The sequence below is a fragment of the Etheostoma spectabile genome, chromosome 3, assembly GCF_008692095.1.
Source record: "Etheostoma spectabile isolate EspeVRDwgs_2016 chromosome 3, UIUC_Espe_1.0, whole genome shotgun sequence".
In the NCBI taxonomy this organism is placed as follows: domain Eukaryota; kingdom Metazoa; phylum Chordata; class Actinopteri; order Perciformes; family Percidae; genus Etheostoma; species Etheostoma spectabile.
Window position 1 is genome coordinate 27553396 of NC_045735.1, and position 6520 is coordinate 27559915.

The 6520-nt window shown below is 42.1% G+C and overlaps 1 protein-coding gene and 1 long non-coding RNA gene across 2 annotated transcripts in view; one reads left to right on the plus strand and one right to left on the minus strand.

Moving 5' to 3' along the window:
• Positions 1 to 5266: 5266 nt before the first annotated feature.
• The window catches only part of bmp16 (bone morphogenetic protein 16), an 8411-nt gene continuing 7157 nt past the window's right edge, over positions 5267 to 6520 (plus strand). Inside the window, exon 1 of the mRNA XM_032510091.1 lies at positions 5267 to 5792. The gene's annotated coding sequence lies outside the window, so the exon portion shown is untranslated. The remainder of the gene's footprint in view (positions 5793 to 6520) is intronic.
• Positions 5826 to 6520, minus strand: part of LOC116684400 (uncharacterized) — an 8238-nt gene continuing 7543 nt past the window's right edge. Inside the window, exon 2 of the long non-coding RNA XR_004330781.1 lies at positions 5826 to 5858. This is a non-coding gene — a long non-coding RNA (uncharacterized LOC116684400). The remainder of the gene's footprint in view (positions 5859 to 6520) is intronic.

Here is a 6520-nt window from a genome sequence, read left to right on the forward strand (position 1 = left end):
ATTGTTGTGTTTCTTTAGAAATAAACATCGTACAAATAGAGTCTTTAAACACTTTAAAGTTAATCACTGTCAAAGTGGCGCCAAAATGAACGGCAGTCAATGGAATGCTATAGGCAGGTGATGGCTTAGTAGCATCAAAATGGCGCCACAGGGAACTTCGCTTAGAGAGGAGAGGCTTACCCCCTTGGACTAGACTCTCATCGGGTATGACGTGGGCGTGGCAGAGGGTCGTTAGTAGAGTGGCAGATCCTGGGCTCGTTAATTGGCAACAGCTGTGCTCTGTTGGTTAATTAACGTTTTAAAAGACCTCTTGGATTCAGTTCTCCTCGCTGGCACACTGGCATGCTGGCCTCGGTTGCTGCACCATACCATACAACACTTCACATGCATTATTTCACTCATGCACCCACTCATATTGCTGAACTTATTAATTACACATCCCACTGTTAGTTTGAGCTTATTTTTGCTTCATGATTTAAACTAATAAATAATGTATTAATTAGCTTTGTTGTGTGCATTTCCTTTTTTTGTCATGGCCGTGTGGTTTGTGACACTGAGTAGGCAATTAGAGTGTGTAAAACTGTTTGAAGTGGCTGGTGTGCCGTGTTGAATTTATCTACAAATTGTCTCCATGTTTTGTGAAATTATTGTGTTGGAGCTTAACTCCACATTTGTCCATCTTTTAGTGCAGATCCACCCCATCCAGCATTAGTTTTATATGTTGAGTTTTTGATGGATTACGTAGTGGTTACACATCCTTGTCCTGACAATATGATGTTAATAAACTATTTTTTGTATAGCAGTTTCTGGTCCCCATTAAATCTGGGTCTCTGCATTTGATATCTCTTACATTTAACTCCTGAGAGAAAGATCTGTCTCTTTAGCTGCCAAGTGTTCCGCTTCTATCATTGGCTAGTTACTAACTTTGTCTGTCTGCCACTCGGGTAAGTTGTGGAAAGTTGGGTTTTGGAATAGTTTTTCTGAAAACAGTTGTCTGCTGCAGAAAAATGATGCAGAGTAGTAAGAGTGAAGTTGTGGGCCAGGAAACCCGAACAATTAGCTCAAATACATTAAACACACTGTAGAGCTGATGGTGAACTGCAGAGTTGGGTAATACTTCCTTGCGTGTTAAACCCCTTTCATATTATACATAGTGTGATTTAACCATTATTGAGTCTAATCGAGAGAAGAAGAAAAATCAAACACGTTTTCCTGAAAACTTTTCAGGAAACTTTTACTTTTGTACTGCATATCAAATAAAAGATAATTTCTGTGAAAACAAACTTCTGGCAGTATGACTGCCATTATTGGCCTCTGTTGTTGATGTGAAATTTAGTCCTTACTAGTGAAAGTCACAAACCAACCTTTTTTGCATCTTGCTCTGTCCATTGTTAAGCATCTTCTGTCATTTCAGAGCCTGACCTTCCCCGACTGGCCAGCATTCCCCAGTGTGTACATTACCTGCCCCCGATCCCAATTCCCTCATCAGCTCCTCGGTATACACACCTTCCCTTTAGGCCTAAAACTCATTCCAGCTGAAGTGCTGCTTTGGACTTGGATGCCTGTTCTGACTTTCTATCTGTTGCCGAACTTTTTTTCTTTTCAATGACATAGTAAAATAAAAAGATTATACACAGACGTTTTATTTATATCACCCTCACTGCATAAAGTTAAAACAGCAAGTACATCACTATTGCAGACAGATTACTTGACCATGTAAACATATGTTTAGATGCACATCTTGTAGATAATTGTGACCGTCTAATTCCCGGACATTATTTAAACACTTGCTTACCTTTTGGGTGACAATCAACACTAAGTTTCATTGAGTGCTTTTCACAGATAATGTGGATTTTTTGGGGCTTTTATTAAAGGGATAAAGAACCTCATAATCACCTTAGAAGCATTTACTTCACACACGAACACACTTATGCAGGCATGTGTGTTTACAGCTGTTACTGCTCTTTCTGAAGCCAAGTCACCTTTCTATCCAGATTTAGAGGGAATATGTCCAAACACCCCCCTCCCCCTCCCCCCTCACTCCTCTTCCTCTCCTTATGAGGCCTAGCTCTCTGGGTCCATTAAGGGATGGAGCGGTATGGAGGTGGGAACACTGGGATGCAGGACGGATGGATGGCTTGTTAAGAGGGCGGTGAGGTATTACTTTAAAAGTCTCTCTCCACCCCCGTCGGAAGTCAGTGGGACAGGCAGCCGACGGCTTTTCCAGAGGATGGGAAACCTGGAGGCTGGAATTACTGCTCATTTGGAGAAGCCAGAGCTGTGGCTCAGCTATGGTGTCTGAACCCTGTATGCATATAGGCCGTTAACCATGCGTATGGAACAAATAGCCTACTCCTATTTATACTTTTAAAGGCCCATGTTGAATTTAGCATGTTAGTCCTTTTTTGTCCCTCTAAGAATGGCTTGAAGGTTGTAAAAAAAATCATCTCTCATACAATACTTAAAGAAAGTGGGGTACACTTAAAGTTTCGTATATACATTCTCTATCAGATTGTTCCAGCTATATGATGGTTACAACAAATGAAATATTCAAACCCATCAAATGGAGATGTTCTTTATCCGCATAACTCATACATGTTTCCCCAAAAGTTAACCTGACACATTTGATATCTTTGGAAACTTGAGTTTAAAGTTTGGCTGCTCAACATGAGCTTGTAATGACTGGCCCACCTGTGGGTCACTGAGATTTAACAGGCTTTCTAAAATGCATGTATATGTTTTACATTTCTGCTGACTATTTGTTATATATGACATATTTTATTACCCTCTATGCAGCTGTTGGTTTCAGCTCATGCAGTATGAAAACCACTTGAAGGGACAAAACTTGCTTGAGTTATGCAATCCATCACCATTTGCATTGCTTTTGTTTTATGTTATGGTACTTTAGATGCAAACAGGGACCATACTTACTGTAAAACTCTCCCCGGTGGTGCGTTCAAGGGTTTGTGAGAAGCTCTTACATCTTCCTGATCAAATTCACACAATGCTTCATGGTGTCCATGTTTGTCTTCTGTGTTTGATCTCATGGACAAAAGACTGTAACTCATGCATGTTTTTTAACTCTCAAATATCAGCAAAGAATAGTTTCAAAACAGCCCCAGCTCAACATTGAACAAAAAACAAGATAGCTACTTAATAGTAACTGTGATTGATTATTAATGTATCTAGCAAGATTTGAGTCTGTAGTTTGGTTTTCACTGTAATCTGAAATCAATTAAAACAATAGCTGCCTTGAAGTTAGGAAATCAATCTACAAACTTAAGGGTATGCTTTTGGAGAATGGTCAGTTACCTGACACAGACCACGTCATTTTGTTGAGCAACTTAGTTAATTGGAACAACAGGTAGTTTAATGGAAGTGGCGTTAAATGGAGTAGAGCACAAGGGGATGGATGGGGGGTTAAATAGGAATTGATGATAATAACCCTGGGCTTGGTGGCTTCATTGTCCCCAACTTTTGGTTCCCTTAATGACAGAGAAGGACAAGACGAAAAAGAATGGGAGCTTTGGTTGAGAACTGGATGGATGGGAAAAAAAAAGAAAGACAGAAGGGGAAGCGGGTCAGATACACGTATATACTGTAGGTAGGCAATGGAAACTAGATTAAAAGCATGACCTGGTCTTTGTCCCTGACGCTATTTGTCAGTAATGAAAATAGACAGGATGTGTAATCGTTTTAATGGCTACAGAGTGACCAACAATAATGCAACATTTTACATTTGTAGGTTTCTAACTCCTAGTTCACTAAAAGAAATAGTTCAAGTAACATTGTGAGGAAAACTCTTTGTGGTTTTAGGGGGAATTACATGCTGTGAATTCTTCTTGGCGAACAGTAGGGTGCTATCCTAGCGGTTTCCCACTGCTTCTCTCCTTTTTTATGCTAAGCTAAGCTGATCTTCTCCCGGCTCTGTACTTACAGACAAGGTGATAGGGATCTTCACCAACATCTATCTCTGCAAGAAAGTAGATTTCAGAAAATGTAGAACTAAATGCAGAACTATTTCTACTTTTACCACAGATTTTACAAGTGACAATGGACAGTATCGTCTGAGAGCTGATACACTGATAGTAGGTTGGTGGTGGGCTTTGTTTGGATTTCAGTGCTTTACTGGAGGACTCATGGTGGATGTTTGCTGAAGGTCACTCAGTAATCACTATACCTCCCAGACAGACGATTTATTGATGTGATTGTGAAAGTCTGTGTAGATTAGCTGTTTCAGTTAAGTTTGGATTCAGTTGTGAAATGTACTGTGTGCGTGCGTGCGTGCGTGCATGTGTGTGTGAAGTTGCTCTGCGTTGGAACAATCACTCAGCCTCAGGGATGAATGAGGTCTGTGGATTAGTTTTTTTTTTTGTGTGTTTGTACGACAGTGGACAGGAAGAGCAAGTGGAGGGGACAGGGAGGAGGAGCAGAGGGACGTGGGCAAGTGATTCTCCAGATGAGATCTAATATGTGAGACGATGCATCCTAAAGAGACGTTTTCTCATGGGCCCACCCCATGAATACAAATTTACCCTCGCCACCCACTCAGCGCTGGAAGGACGGATGCACCTTGCTTCAACCCGTAGTGGAGAAGTACAGCTTTTTCTTTTTTTTTTACCTCAACGTTTACTTCCATCCAATCACAAAACTCAACTGTGGTGACTTCATGACAGCTGTTGTGAGTCATCCATTCATACCTTTCTCCTGTAACTGACTCTGTGTGCTCTCATTCAGTGTTATGGGGCCTCGTATTTATAATGTCGAAGCGATAGCCTGCGAGCATGTTGGCCAAAACGTAAAATGGTACCAACGAAAAGCAGCAGGTGAGTTTGTTAAAGGCAAAATTGTAGAAAATAATCGGTCTGCTTCTGTGTACTGACCTCGTCGTATGCATGTGTGCATGTGTGTTTCAGTCCATCCTTGTCTGTTTAAGTGTTTGGTTTGGTTTTAACACGATTGTGTGTGTGTGTGTGTGTGTGTGTGTGTGAGAATGTTTCTACTCATGTTTATTTGCTTGTTTGCAAATGTGTGTAAGTGTGACAGAGAGAGAGAGAGAGAGAGAGATAACAGCCTGTAAATGTACTGGGGCCGGTCTTAGTGACATCACTATTTGGGAGGATCTTAGTGGCCAGGCAAGTCAATTAGAGTTAAACTTAGTTTACCAGCTGTGTGTGTGTGTGTGTGTGTGTGTGTGTGTGTGTGTGTGTGTGTGTGAGAGAGAGAGAGAGAGGGAGAGGAAAAGGGGAGGAGATACAAAAAGGAGGGACAGAGTGAAGAGGAAGGGAGAGAGACATAGTAAGGAGGTTTAGGAACTAGAGAGAGTTTTTGCCAGTGATACAGTGCAGGCAGACAGACAGACACAACAAATTTTCCTCCTGCAGCTTCCATATGCACTGCAGCAACACTAGTGTGTTTTAAACATCCAGTGCAGGCAACTGGGAAAGGGAGTTGCCTACTTGCAGAGGTCAGGCAGGCAGAGGGGAAGCCGGTGGATGTTTTTAAGAGTTTGCTTATCTGACACTGACAACAGGATGAGAAGCTGAGTGAGGAAGCAGTCAGGGGAGAAAAACATGGAGAGAGCAGCATTACCGACAGCCCATGTACATAGGAGACATAGAAGAGACAGACACAGGTTACCTTGAGAGAGGTAAAAAAAAAAAAAAAAAGAAGAGGTAAATAGTCCACTTTGCCCATTCTGTCCAAAGGAGAGGGAGCGAGAGCCGAGGGATCGTAACACTGGAGCTCAAGGATAAACCATGGACTCTGCATACATCCCACCACACCTGGACGTGAGTACTACATCTCTTTCACACACACACACACACACACACACACACACACACACACACACACACCTGTCTGTCTGTCAAGCCACAGGCCACAGGAACTGTGCTGCTGAAACCATTAGTCACTCTGGGGAACAACACACACACACACACACAACTCAAACACATGCATATACTGCTGGCACACCGTGTTGCTCAATCAAAATCTTGTCCGGAGAGCAACTTGTCCAAGAATAATGCACCCATTATGAGTTCAAAGAGCATAACGTAACTCGCCAGCACTGCAACATACACAGTATGAATTGGCCCTCAGTGTTAACGCTCAGCAGCTTTAATGTGAAAAGCAGAGGTGTGTTTTTGTTCTGTATTTCACATCGACTTAGCTGTCAGACAAACGTCGAGAGCGGTCTCTGAGCTTTCAGCAGCCATGGGTTAGATATGTCAGTGTTTCCATTGATGCTTGTACAGCGGTGCCTCCTGTTAACCACTGTGCACATTTGACACTGAGACCTCTGTGCATCCCAGGCCGGGACAAAAGGAAGAGGAAAAAGAGGAGCATGAGGATGAAAGTCCTAAATACATGGCAACCTGTTGATGCCCTGCTCATGCTCATGCAAATTAGACTAGTTCCATTACAAAGTGAGTGTGTGTAGATGTGATACCTAAAGTCAGTTATGTTGTAGAAGTAGGGAAGGACCGGGTCTAATCCATTTTTGAATGTGTGCTAAACC